Source organism: Rhincodon typus, unplaced genomic scaffold, assembly GCF_021869965.1.
Source record: "Rhincodon typus isolate 14 unplaced genomic scaffold, sRhiTyp1.1 hic_rhity00000723, whole genome shotgun sequence".
Taxonomy (NCBI): domain Eukaryota; kingdom Metazoa; phylum Chordata; class Chondrichthyes; order Orectolobiformes; family Rhincodontidae; genus Rhincodon; species Rhincodon typus.
The window spans coordinates 12,876-27,195 of NW_025966361.1; the positions used below are offsets into that span (position 1 = coordinate 12,876).

General features: G+C 38.9%; 1 protein-coding gene across 6 annotated transcripts in view; it reads left to right on the plus strand.

The window, feature by feature from the left end:
- The window catches only part of oser1 (oxidative stress responsive serine-rich 1), a 37,947-nt gene that overhangs the window by 10,546 nt on the left and 13,081 nt on the right, over positions 1 to 14,320 (plus strand). For 2 of the 6 annotated variants that reach the window (XM_048621507.1, XM_048621508.1), the window contains exon 2: positions 12,899 to 13,021. The exons of 3 other annotated variants lie outside the window; for them this stretch is intronic. The gene's annotated coding sequence lies outside the window, so the exon portion shown is untranslated. The remainder of the gene's footprint in view (positions 1 to 12,898; positions 13,022 to 14,320) is intronic. One more of the 6 variants, XM_020521699.2, reaches the window with a different exon arrangement.

Sequence of the window (14,320 nt, forward strand, 5' to 3'; positions counted from 1 at the left end):
ACCCTTCATCAGATGAAGGGTCTAGGCCCGAAATGTCAGCCTTTCTGCTCCTATGATGCTGCTTGGCCTGCTGTGTTCATCCAGCCCTGCACCTTGTTGTCTTGGATTCTCCAGCATCTGCAGTTCCTACTATCTTTGGTTTTGAATAGTTCAGTGCATTAGAAAATGAGGGTAAGGAGAGTGGGAAAGTTAGTCAGTTGCACACCAGCAGTATATCCTATTGCAGAGGGCAACAGAGAGGGAAAGTGTGCAGTGAGCTTTTGCTCCCCCTCGTTCTGACCATTTTCCTGAATATGGCTCCATCTTTACTTCCTAAAGTGGAAAGGCATGGGCACAGGCAATGTCTTTATCCATATTAGTCACACTTGGGCTTCTTGTGACTTGAATAAGCCTTCTGAACAGGAGATTGAGAAGCTGGTCTTGAATGTGTCAAGAAAGTGGTGGGAAAGAAGGGCAGACAGAATGAAGACAATCATGTAGCTGGTCTGGGCAGAGAAGGGAGCTAGAGCATTTGCTGGTAGTTTAAAGATGTTCATTGAGCAATAGTCAGTTTGTTGCTGATTATACTGTAGAAACTTTTATAGGTATATCTGCCGTATCCACGTGGTCACCCAATCCTTCATTCCTATGGGATTTAACTTTGTGAATGGAGATAAAATTCAAGATTTAGTGCAAGTAGTGGGTGGGTGTATGCTAAATGGACGTAAGGAACATAGCCTCGTGATTTGATCAAACAAAGTGGGAGAATTGGAACTAATGAGGATTCCCAAAGATGTGATGGGAATGTAGACTGTTAGCAGAATGAGCAGATGAACGGGAGTTGAATTTAACTCTGATCAATTTTCTCAGTATAGAAAGTGGTCTTTCAGTGATCTCATCGGTCATCAAGCTTCTTGCTATTCTAATCATACGTGGCTTATTAGTACTTGAAATGCCATGGCATACAAGGGTATCTGAATAGTTTTTCTATGTCTTGAGGGCTTCTTCCTCTGTCACCCCTTTAGGCAGGTTCCAGGTGCTCATCACCCTCAGTGAAATAATTTTTTTCCCTCAAACCCCCTGTAAACCTTTTGTTCCTCATCTTTAAACTGTGCCCCTGGTTATTGACTCTGAGGGGAAAGTTCCTCCCATCTACCCTACTTTTGGCCAAATGAGATACAGGGAAGAGCTGTCGGGTGGGTTTCATATTGGTTTGTTCAAGTTCAAAGTATGTTGGACGATCAATTTTTAATGACTTTAGTGAAATGTAAAGCATAGAAAACCTGTTTCATTTAATTGCATTGATTTTTGGGAGTAAGATTTATGTTGAGGGGATATTGCTGCTCTTGAATAGATCAAGGTCTTTACTGTAATTACTGAGAGACTGGCAATTAAGTTTAGACTCCTAAGTCATGACAATTGACCACCGATTGGAGTTTTTAAATGGGGGGGGGGGGGAAAAAAGGATGGGGAAAAGTTTTTTGAAAGAAAACTTAATAGAAAAAAAGAGAGAACTGCAGATTTTGTAAATCAAACAAAACAGAAATTGCTGGTAAAGCTCAGCAGGTCTGGCAGCATACGTGAAGACAGTGTTGCATAGGTTTGGAGTCATGAATAGGCCAGGCAATGTCCAGTTAGTAAAGGCATGAGCAAAGATTTCAACAGCAGCTGAGCTTAGATAACTGAGGATGTTGTGGAGGTTGGGGGAGAAGGTCTGAATGTGAGGTTGGAAGCTCATTTGGGATCAAATTTGACACCAAGATTGCAAAAGTCTAAGTTGCTAGAGAGCAGGATGGAATAAACAATTATAGACCCAAACTAAACTGTTCTGAAAACAGTGGTTTTCTGGGAATTTATTTGGAGGTAATCTCTGCTGGGATGTTGGGTACGTAGTCTGCTAATTTAACAGCAGCAGCAGAGGAGAGAGGAATGTTGGTGTGCTAGATTGGGTGTCAGTACAAGAAAATTAATGCTGTGCCTTCAAATGATGTTGGCTAGGACACTACCTGGGTGAGAAATAGGAGAAGAACCAAGAATTTATAATTGATAGACAGTCGTACCTAGTTAAATTATAGTGCAAAGGTGTAGGAGGAGGATGGTGTGATCAAAAGTCAAAGGCTGCAGTCATGTGGAGATAAAGTTTTACCTTTATCACAATCCTGTTGCATTTCATTAACAACTTTACGAACTGTTGCTTTTGGTATTGTGGCAGAGTTGGAAACTGATTTCAAGAATTCAAGCTGAGTTTCTGGAAAATATTTGAAATAGATGGCAGGTAGCAGTATACGTTCAAGGACTTGAGACGCAAGGGGTTCTAGAGATTATGATGCCAGTTGACGGGCCCAAATTGAAATCTGACTTGATAGGTCTTGTTTTGTTTTGGTCTGTCATTGCATGCTTGTTTCAATGTTTAGTTTGAACAAAAAAAAGTGTATTAAGCAAAAGAAGAAATGATAAAGCAGAATAAGCCAGGTTATTTACTTAAAATGTACTTTAAAGATTTTGAAACACATGGTAACATAAATCATTGATCCCAAAACACTCTGGTACAGCACTCGGGAAGTTAGCCTTTTTTGAATAGCTCCTCCACTCCCAATCTGGTAAATTTTGAACTGCTTCCTGGAGCAAGTTTCACCCGAGGTTAAATGTTCTCAATTCAAATAACCTCTTTGAATTATATCCAAACAGTTCTGGTCTGATATTATTACTAAACCCCTTATTCTGAGATTTAGTTTTAGTATCTTCTCTCTCATGAACACTGTTTTTACACATCTGTTTTCTTCTAAGTTTTCTGCAGGACTGGATCATACTTGAACTCCTTTTTTCCAAGCTATTGATTTTCACCCTTAGCTTTTTTCAAAAAAGCTAATCCAGAAATTTCTAAATAAAATCTTGATGCACAATTGTTTCCTTTCTTCTGTCAAAGTCTCTGCAAACCAAAGACTGTTTGTTCTGGAGGCTTCTTCTCTACCAAGTTGCTTTAAGAAAAGCACCCTGCCCTCAGAAATACATAGGTCATCAAAAAACCCTTCAGACACCCAAGAAAAACTGTCAGTAATTCAAAATCTTAAGCACCAATATAAACAGCTCACACCCTATGTAACAAGATGAAATGTTGAGTTAAAAAGTGCAGCAGGGTCAAAGGTTTTGTCTTTTTAAAGTTACAGAATTGTTTACAATGCTGTCTAGCATGATGGACAGGAGGGGAAGTTAGGTGATCAATTTAGTCAGAATAGCTTAAAAGGGAACAGGAAGTAGATCTCAGAAACAGGTTGAGCTCAGAGTATGATGGTGGGGGGCAGCTAGTCAAGAAATGGACGTTGGGGGGAGAAAAGGTGTAAGTTCAGGGCAAAGAGAATCATTAAAGGACATTTGGCCAAATGGGCTAGGCGTGGGAGAGTGGGTGGAGGCAGCTTATAAGATGGTCTCAATTAGTTATGTCTGATTTCATCACTCATACGAATAATTCTGTTTTATGGAAAAAGCTGCAACTTGTAGCTCATTTGAGGTTTATTCAAGAATGCTTCAGAATGTTTTACTGGAAAGTATATTGCCACCTGCATACTGTTTTAACTGTGCTACTATATATAGATATTAAGTCGAAGCTATACAATTTCCCAAAGGAAATTTTGAAAGCAACTTAGATTTTTTGATGGTCCTTTCATTTATTATTTTGATAACTATGTTTTGCACTTAGTTACGACACCCTTCACGAGAATTGGAACCAGGAAGAGATCCTCTTCTTCATTCCAGAACTGAAGCCCAACAAACAAAAATAATCTTGGGTTTCAGTTGAAGCATCATTTGATGTAGATTGAGGAATAGCTGAGTGTCTTGCTTAAAGTAAAATTGGATCCAACTTTCAGGATTACTTGCCTTGAATTTTCTGCTTCAAATCATCTAATCACTGTTAGATATGATTTATTCAATAATTGATAGAAAAGTGATTGAAATAACAATTATTTATTGTAGAGTACCATATTAAGTTAAACGTAATGCTACAATCACTTGCAAATTTCTGTTCATGCTACGGGAATTGCCAACATAAACCAGTCAAACTTGTGGTGAATGTTCATGATAATGTATTATTTGAATAATTGAGTTCTAAAGTGAGCAAAATCAAAGCTTTCAGTTTTTGTATTTCTATATTGTGTATATTAAGGGGAGAATTTTAATTTTGTTTCAGATTTGTTCTGTGTGGTACAGGGGTGTCCAAAGTTTGTGGATATGTGTATTAGAAATAATTATGGAAGTGGGGAAAAAATGCTGTTGCTAAGTGATTTGGAGCCCAGTATGTTATACACCGTCATAGCTGTATTTAAATAGAATTCAAGTCCACACATTGAGAGATTTTATTTGTTAACCGCACACCGCTGATTACTAGCTCCTATATTTGTACACCCAATTCACCCCTAATTTAATATCCATCAACTCCATCCATCTCCTCCATCTGCTTTAAAACTGCAATATTGATCCTGTCTATGTTCATTCTTGCATCCAGTGGGCCTGTTGCCATGCCAGAGAGGTGTGTGTCCCCTCAGGCAGTGGCTGGAAGTCAAAATGCCAGGAAGCCTGATCAATATGTCCCCAATGCTCAGCCCTTGGGTTGATTGTAACTGGTTCCTCCGAATCTTCTGTTTCCACTGTTCTCTGTAGCCGATAGGTGCTGGCTGCTGTTTCAATTTTTGTCAGGCCCGATTTTTGTTTTTTTTTTTTTTTTGGCCAGCTGAGTCTATTTTGAATGTCCAATTTTGGGCTGTGGTCGCTTGAATGCGTAGTTCATGACGTTTGCCATTTTAAAAATTGACTTCTACTTTGTCATTGCTGCTTACACTTCCTCACAGTGTGGTATCCTTCTTTGAAATTATACAGTGTTTCTTGTCTGTCTTCAACTGTGCCCTGTCACCCCCTCTCGTCCTTCAAGTATACTTGAAAAATGTACCTGAACAGTCTGATTATCATGCTGTTAATTTATTTTTCTGTTGTTACCAAGAGCTTTTCCAGGCCTCTCCATTCTTTAAGCTCTCTTTTTATAATAAACCATATCTCCTATATTGAAATTGGTCAAGGCTCACCAACTTTTTTTGAGTCTTTGGATTTTGATGAAAGCTTTTCTGCCTGTGTGCAGTGCATTCAAATACTCTTTAAAAAATGTAGAGCTAATAGTATCCCTACCTTCCAACCAGAACGCTTTGGGTTTTAAAAACTACCTGCTCCAGAGATGCGTAATGAGAAGTTTTGGCAAAGACCTAGGCTCGGGTTGTGGATAAGGTTGTTAACTTGCTCACTGAGCTGGCTTGTTTTTGTTCAGACGTTTCGTCACCATGCTAGGAGACATCATCAGTGGACCTCCGATGAAGCGGAGTAGAATAACATCGCTTCATCAGATGCTGTACTGATGATGTCTCCTAGCATGGTGACAAAACGTCTGAACAAAAACAAGCCAGCTCGGCGAGCAAGTCAACAACCTCGTGGGTAATGAGAGCTCTGAACAGATTTGATTAGAAAATGTCTAATAATCAAGACTGGGGAAAATTTCCTGAGTTGCTTAATACAACACCATACCCAGAAAAATGCTTAAAGCTGAATGTATGTATTTACTCTGAAATTGCTTTGAATTCCATAAGGAGAAACCTCCAGCTTGAAGCCATGCCAGCTGCACAAGGAACTTTAAAGTGAAAACAGGGTGACCCCCTAACTGAAGTTTGCATGTTTGTGAAATTGGTGAGGTAGGAGGCAGAGTTGAGTTAAGGACGGATTTTCAGGATGGCAACCCGTATCTAGTGAAGAGTAAGAGGGGCCACAGTATCTGTTCACTGTTGTTATTCACCTTACCTATTAATGTCTCATGATGGAAGTAAATGTGCTTTCATCAAGTTTATGGATGACAAAAATAGGTGAGAGGACAAGTAGTGAGGATGATGTAAGGACTCTACAGGGGGATATAATCATGTTAAGTGAGCAGGCAAAAACTTGGCTGACGGTATATAATATGGGAGAATGTGCGGTTATGTACTTCAATAGGAAGAATAGATGAGCTGAATACTAAAATCGAGAGAATGCAAAAAGCTACAGCATGGAGGGAATGGTCTGTCATTGTGCAAGAATCTCAAAAGACCAGCATATAATTTTAGTGATTAAAATTGAAAGAAAATGAAATAGTGGCTTTTACTTCAAAGAGAATGGATTACAAAAATAAAGAATACAAGGCACTAGTCAGATCACTGCTGGAAAACTCTGTGCAGATTTGTTCCCTTTCTCTAAGGGAAGATATACTGGCATTGGAGGTAGTCCAGAAAAGGTTCACTAGGTTAATTCTGGGCAAGAAAGGATTTACTTATGAGAAGCTGAGTAGGTTGAGCCTGTACTGATTTGGGTTTAGAAGAATGAGGGATGAGTTTAATGAAACAGATGATTACATGGGACTTGACTGGGTGAAGGCTGAGAGGTTGTTTCTCCCAGTGGGAGAGTCCAGGACCAGAGTCTATAATCTCAGTAAGGGGCTGCCCATTTAAGGCAGAGATGAGAAATTTCTTCACTTGAGGCTGGGTCATTAGGTCTATTTTGGGCTAAGATAGATATTTAATCAGTATGGAACTCTAGTTGTAGGAAAAGGCAGGATAGGGGAGTTGAAGTTTATAAGATCAGCCGTGATCTCATTGAATTGCAGAGCAGAATCGATGGGCCAAATGGCTTCTCCTTTCAGCCTTATGGTAATGCTGTGGACACCCGGGTTCAATCCCAACATGGCATACATGTATTTATAGTTCCTGATTTTTTTTTTTCTAAAATTCAAAGTCTAATGGTGACCATTGCTGCTTTTTTTTAAAAGAAAACCCATCTTGCTCGCTCTTGCCTTTTCAGGGGAGAAAGTCTGTTATCCTTACCTGGTTTGGCTTGCATGTAATCTGGATCCCATGCAATGTGGTTTTTGTAACTGCCCTCTGAAATTACCTAGAATGCTACTTGGTTATATAAAATGTTAAAAAGCCTAAATAAAGGAATGATTCATCCAAGGTCCCAAGTACAAATGCCAGTCTTTGCCAGAAATGTTGGGATCACAGGGTTTAGCGTAAGGGAGGAACTGAAGCAAATCTGTATTAGTAGAGAAATGGCATTGGAGAAATTGATGGGATTGAAGGCTGATAAATCCCTGGGGCCTGTTAATTTACACCCCGGAGTACTTTTTAAGGAAGTGGTCCTAGAAATAGATGCATTGGTCGTCATCTTCCAAGATTCTTTTAGACTGTGGAACAAACCATACAGATTGGAGGATAGCTAATATAACCTCACTGTTTAAAAAGGAGGTAGAGAGAAAACAGGGAATTATAGAGCTGCAAGTCTGACATTAGTAGCTGGGGAAGATACAAGAATCCATTTTCAAGTATTTTAAAGCAGAACACTTTAAAAATGTGTTAAAATCAGATACTGTCGGTATGAATTTACAAAAGCGAAATTATGCTTGACAAATCTACTGGAATTCATTTGAGGATGTTACTAGTCGATTTGATCAAAGGTGCCAGTGGATATGGTTTGTTTAGACTTGCAGAAGGCTTTTGAGAAAGTCCAACATAAGACATTTTACGCATTAAATCTAAGTGCACAGGATTGGAGATAGTCTGATGAGTTGGATAGAAAACTGTTCCTTGTCTGCTAACCAAAGTGTTAGGAATAAATGGATCTCTTTCTGAATGGCAGGTGTTGACTAATGGGTTACCATGCACGCAAAACTGGGTAGAAGAATCAACTATGAGGAGGATGCAAATGTTGTAGTTGCAGTTGGATTTGGATGGGCTGAGTGGGTGGGCAGATAAGTGGCAGATGCAGTTCAATGTGGATACATATGGGGTTATCCACTTTGGTAGCAAAACATGTGAAAGCAGATAATCATTTGAATGGCTGTAAATTTGAAAGGGGAATATTCAATCAGACTTTGGGTGTCCTCATGCACTAGTATTGAAAGTAAGCATTCAGGTTCAGCAGGCAGTCAGGCAAACTGTATAGAATCAGAGTTGTACAGCACAGAAACAGACCCTTTGGTCCAGTTCATCAACACTTACCAGTGATGCTAAACTGATCTAGTCCCATTTGCCAGCATTTGGCCCATATCCCTCCAAACCCTTCATTTTCATGTACCCATCCAGATGCCTTTTAATTGTAATTGTACCCACTCCTCCACCACCTGGCAGTTTGTTCCATATGTGCACCATCCTCTGTGTAGAAAAAGTTGCCCCTCCGGTCCCTTTTGAATCTGTCTCCTCTCAAACGTATGCCCTCTAGTTTTCTCCCCCCTACTCTGGGGGGTGGGGGGAGATTGGGGAAGACTTTGTCCACCTTGGCTATTCACCTTTATCTATGCCTTCATGATTTTAAAACCTCTACAAGGTCGTCTCTCAGCCTCTGACGCACTAGGGGAATAAAATAAAGTCCCAGCCTATTCAGCCTCTCCCTATAGCTCAAATCTTCCAATCCCAGTAACATCATTGTATGTCTTTTCTGCACTCTTTCAAGTCTAACAACGTTTTCTATGGAAACAAAAAAAATGCTGGGGATCAGTGGGTCAGGCAGCATCCATGGAGAGAGAACAATCTAATGTTTCGAGTCTAGATAACATCTTCATACTTTAAGGATAAGTGGTAAACTTTTTAGGACTGAGGTGAGGAGACATTCCTTCATGCATTGAAGTGGTGAACCTTTGGAATTCAGTATAAAAAGGGGCCAAAACATTGTATTTTCAAGAATGAGGTATATATAACTCTTGCGGCTAAAGAAATCATGGATATTGGGAGGGCTGGAGGAGGAATGTGTTTCTATTTCTGCCAAATTTGATTCCGTCCACAGGATGACCAACAGATGCTTTCCTAGTTAGTAGTGCTCACGTTCCACAAAAGTGTTTGTAAGAAGTCAAGATACTACAAAGACTGTAGGCCTTGACAGCATCACTGCACAAAAGATCCAATTGTGGTTTTCTAACAAAGTTAAATATGCCATTGAATTTCAAGAAAGATACTTTATATTTTCAAAATTCACTCTTCAGATGTGGGTGCCACTGGCAGCACCAGCATTTATTATCCATCCCTAGTTGTCCTTGAAGCTGGTTCAGAGCTGTCTTCTTGAACCACTGCAGTCCATGGGGGTGGAAGTACAACCACAATGCCATTGGAAAGGGAGTTCCAGGATTTTGACCTGACATTGCAAAGTGTAGTGGTAAGCCTGAGAATTTGAAGTGTTTTAAGAATCAGCAAAGCTTCACTAAAGTATTGATTAAAAGTGGGTCGAATAAAACGAGTTGTTGAGGAGTGGGTGAAATGCTGATCAGTGTTTCATTAATTGAACTCTATCTTCTTTTCTTCACTTTTTTTTTTCTTTTGACTTTCTTATTAGGAAATTTCACAGCAACTCATCTCTCTCTGGTTGGAAAGAAACATCAAAGGCCTTCACCAATGGTTATTAGAAGGCTGTTTGAAGTGTAGAGCATTACTTGGAGACTGAGACCTCCAGAATCATCCAATGTCTTGTTTGCAGGCACGCATTTTTGAAACAGCACTGATGAAGTCATAGGATTTTGTACTTGTCCCTGTCCCCCTCATTCCATTGTCTAGAGTCCAATTACAATGTTTAACCTGAGATCAACCAATTCAGCTCCTCAGCCTAAACACTTGGTAGTTTCTGGTGTAAGATGCAATTTCTGTACTGAGTTAGTTTGTAATATGCCTCCTTTGTTGCTAAATCCAGTAAACTTGTGTAAGTGTTGCATTGCTGCATAGCATGGTATCTGCCTGGTTACTTATGATTTTGTTTCTATATACTTGGACCTGTCTGGTACCTTTTTAATGTAGTCAAACATAAACCAGTGCTTCCCAGACGTTTTCTGGTGTGACCCAGTTTTAATGTCTCTGGCTCAGTGAAAAATTGTGGGGCAGCAAGCATAATTGAGTGAGATGACAGGTGGGGAAGGTTTTGGCTTTTGACGGGGTGTGGGGTTATTAGGGTTGGGAAATAGGCATTTAGCTGATGGGAAATAGATAAGACAAACTTCCTACAAAAAATGTAATGTCAACAATTCTCAAGCTCTTGAAATAAAAACAAATTGTTGGAGAAACTCTGCAGATCTGTCAGTATCTTTAGAGAGAAAAACAATTTAACATTTGAGTCCAGTGACCGCCCGCCATCAGAACTGCTTTACTTTCTCAAGTCCAATTCTGATGAAGGGACATCAGACTTTAAATGTTAACAGCTTTTCTCAATAGATACAACATCTACTGAGTTTCTTTAGCACTTTGTTCTTGTTTCAGACAGTCTTTTTTGTTTTATTTCACAGCCTATTGTTTTGCGGCAGCAGCAGTCTGAGCTCTGAGCACTCTGTTAGGCCATGCTGATCCTAGCCAATGGTACTACTGAACAAGTCCGGTGCCAGAATGAATTCTGGCCCAATAGATTTTTAAAAATATTTTTGTTAATCTGGTGATCAATTACTGAAATGCAGCCATGTAAGGCTATAAAGTTTCATTAACAACAGAATAAAAGTTTATTACTTAAGACAAAAAAAACTAGATGTAGAAGACAGTTTAGAAAAATCTCAAGTTTTCAATTTATTTCTCAACCCTATCAATTCAGATTCATATGCAGAAAAACTACATCTGAGTAGCATATTTTTACATTCACCTTCTTCTTCCCAGTTTCTGTGCTGTAAACTGTAGAATCTTGTGTGAATACTTGCAAGCTGAGAGATTTGACTTTCTCAGCTTCTAATAACCTGACGATTTCTAACCAAGCAATCCTGGCTGGAAGTCCTACAAATGATTAGATTTTTTAAACTAAGTTAATTTATTCCCTTGACTGATCTGAAAAACTTTTTAGAAAAGTAACTATATTTCTGACCCTAAGGTATAGAGCTGGATGAACACAGCAGGCCGAGCAGGAAGGCTGACGTTTTGGGCCTAGACCCTTCAGAAATTTCTGAAGAAAGGTCTAGGCCTGAAACGTCAGCCTTCCTGCTCCTATGATGCTGCTTGGCCTGCTGTGTTCATCCAGCTCTACACCTTGTCATCTCCGATTCTCCAGCATCTGCAGTTCCTACTATCTCTATATTTCTGACCCCAGTCAGATCTTGTCTGAACTGTCATAAAAACTTTCAATTTCCACATTTTCTAAATTACAGTCGATGCTTGAATTGTTCTGAACTGGAAGCCAGTTAATGGCCTTCAATGTTTACTTGTTGTAAACCACACTGGTTTATTCCACTATTACTGGAGTCGTTTACAGACACTTGCTCTCTAACACATATTGAATTAGGTCAGTGTAAATGAAGGGTTGACGTAAGGCTTTGAAATCTTAATGTGTTGCTGTTTTCGTCTTCCGTACTCTGATATACCATACATGTTTTATCACGATGCCCACCAGCAAAAATAGCCAAAATATACAGGGAACTCAGCTTTCAGAACTTGGTTTGAGCTCCATAGCAACCTTTGAGCTTGCAGCCACGCAATCTTACCTTGTGCCTCACATTTAGGCTGTTAAGGCCTGTCCTCTTGAATAAGAACATGCCATTTATGAATATACAAAGCTAATGATGATATGATCTGGTGGTATGCAGTGCCCTCTACATAAACTGGGCACCTCTACTTGAATTTCAGCAGACCACAAAAGCTCTATCAATGTCATGTTTGCTAACTGCACACTGGAAGTGAAAACACTAACTTTTTTTTGTATTGTGCTACAAGCTGCAAATTTGCAGTGTCATGGTGATTATCCTGTTGTATTCAAGCCTGTATGCTGAGGTAAAGGATACAATCCTTGGCATTTTACTTCATGGATATTGCAAAAACTTTGTGGAACTTTGCTGTCAATTACATATCCATTTATATCATTAGAAAAGGCACAGTTAAGGTCCTTTTAACTTGTCACATCATAAGTACCTAGATTTACCTCATGACTATCAACCACTGCATTGACTTTGAGTTCTCAAATTTGTTTGACATCTAGTACTAAAGAAGCAGAAATAGTCCATAAATATCAGGAACTGTTGTCTGTAGTATTACGTCAACTATTATGTAGCCACCGATTGATTTGCGTTCAGAGATCAAACCAGCCCATTTGGAAAATTTAGCTTCCTATTCAACTTGAGATGAGCCACGTATTCCATACCCCCTGCATTACCAAGACCAGCTTACGCTCTGTCCTAATTATATCTTTTGGTCTTGAATCCTCCCACTCTTTGGAACTGTCATGTTTTAATGAAGGACTTTCAACCAAACCAGTGATCTCTTTGCACTTTTCTTGATTGATAGTGCCCTGATTTTCAGCATTTATAGTTTTTATTTTTACTTGATTTCAAGGAAAAATACATTCCCCACCACCACCTCCACAAAATAAGTGGATTTTCGTGTGTTTTAATTGTAAATTGCACTTAATCAAGATGGTTTTTCAGCTAACACTATTCAGTTATTCAGTGTGGAAACAATATTTCACTTCCTTGGCTGCATGCAAGCAGTGCTTCTACTCACAACTTGTGTCAGGCACTCTAGTTTTCTTGGACTCATGCATATTCACTTGTTATCGTGCCTGTTAGACTCTTCATTCCTACATAACTAGCATCAATTAAACCAGTGTTTCTAATTTTTGGTACCTTTTGACATTTTGCTCCTGGTTTCCCTACGCATTGTATACCTCCAATATCTCAATGTTTGGATACTTTCAATCTACAGTTTGTATAGAAACATAGTAAATTAAGCTGCTTTTTTTGTGCAGAACTTCAGAGGAATGAAAAGTAAAAATGTTACTGTAATGTCTCATACCATTGGTATTCTTATTTTGTAATTTAGAATTTCTAGGTGAACATCTGAGAAATTTGGTTTTTTTGAGTGAGTGCATTTTTAAAAATGTCAAGTTCATGATTTTTTTTCTTTCTTTCACATAGAAGGAAAACTAGTCAGTGTTTCAGGAGGCTGCATAGAAAATGGAACTAAGAGACAGAGAGAGATCAGGGACTTCGAGAAACTAAAATGAGGGAATTTCCAGTTGTTCATTCAACTGTTTAAAGGTAGGACTTAAAACAAGGAAGGAAAAGAAAGAGAAATGAGTATTTACTTGAAGCTAAGCTAATGTCATTGTGATACTAAAGAAAAATTCCTAAACCAAAGAACTGGGGGTGCTGGAAATCCGAAACCAAAACTAATTGCTGGGAAAACTCTGGCAGCATCTGTTGGAGAGAAAGCACAGTTAACCTTTCAGGTCCAGTGACCCTTCTTCAGTGTTCTGGAAAAAAAAATTGATCTGTTTGAAATAAATTATTGGACAAGGGAAGAAATCTAACTTTCCACCACTTGAAGGGATTAATTTGATACTTCATTAAGATTTAGTGAACAAAAGCCTAAACTTCACTTGCTGTAAAGAATGTCTCAGTTTCTTCAGCTGACCATTGCGTTGCTAGTAACCAATTCTAGTTCTTGGGCTCAGTGCACCTGGAATTCATTGGAGGAACACTGCATGGGGCATTAAACTTGCAGAGTACATCAAGCATTCATTATAGAATATAGCTGCTTTTCATTACATGGACATGTAATTAAACTGCATCCTAGAGTCTTGCAGTACATTACTGCAGTGGCCAGTTTTGACCTAACAACAGCTGTAAAATCTTTTGCCAAAGCAAGGTTTATTTCCTTCTTAGTTTCTTTTTGTTATTTTGATACTTGTGTTAGTACTTAATGAGATCTCTGTGTATAGTTCGGGAGTCATGCAGTGCTTTCAGCCAATTATATGTCCCCTCTTCCCCACCCAACGGGAATAAGCTAAGCAACAGGTAATGAGCCCTTTTTTTGTTTATTTGGTTTGCCACAGTTTTGTGATCTGACGTTTGAAACTATTTCAAATGTTTATAGTAGTTGCAATCAGAAATCTTGAAATAGTTTATGAACAATGTTTGGAAGGCTGCTGCAGTGACCGTTCTTGCAGTTTGGGCTTTTTCCTTGACACTTTTTGATTTCTGCTCTTGTTGTTTATGGGAGTTCCTGTGTGCAGCCAAAAACTTTTACAAATGGAAGTGTGTGCTCTTGTCCATTCCCTTGGGCTGTCTTGATCAGTAATTATTGTTAAACTATTTGTTGGGGAATTTGTCTGATGCCCTCAGCAATTTCCCTGTTCCTTCCAAAAAGCAGAAGATAGCAAATATGCCATCAGAAAAATAAATACTGATTTAAAGATTGGATAGCTTTATTTTTTAATTTATATATGCATGTGAAAAGACTGTCCTCATAATATTTACCAAATGTGTAATATTGTTGAATTAGACACGGCAGACTTTAATTGGCAAAAGAATTGAAGGCTGTAATTTTAAAAACTC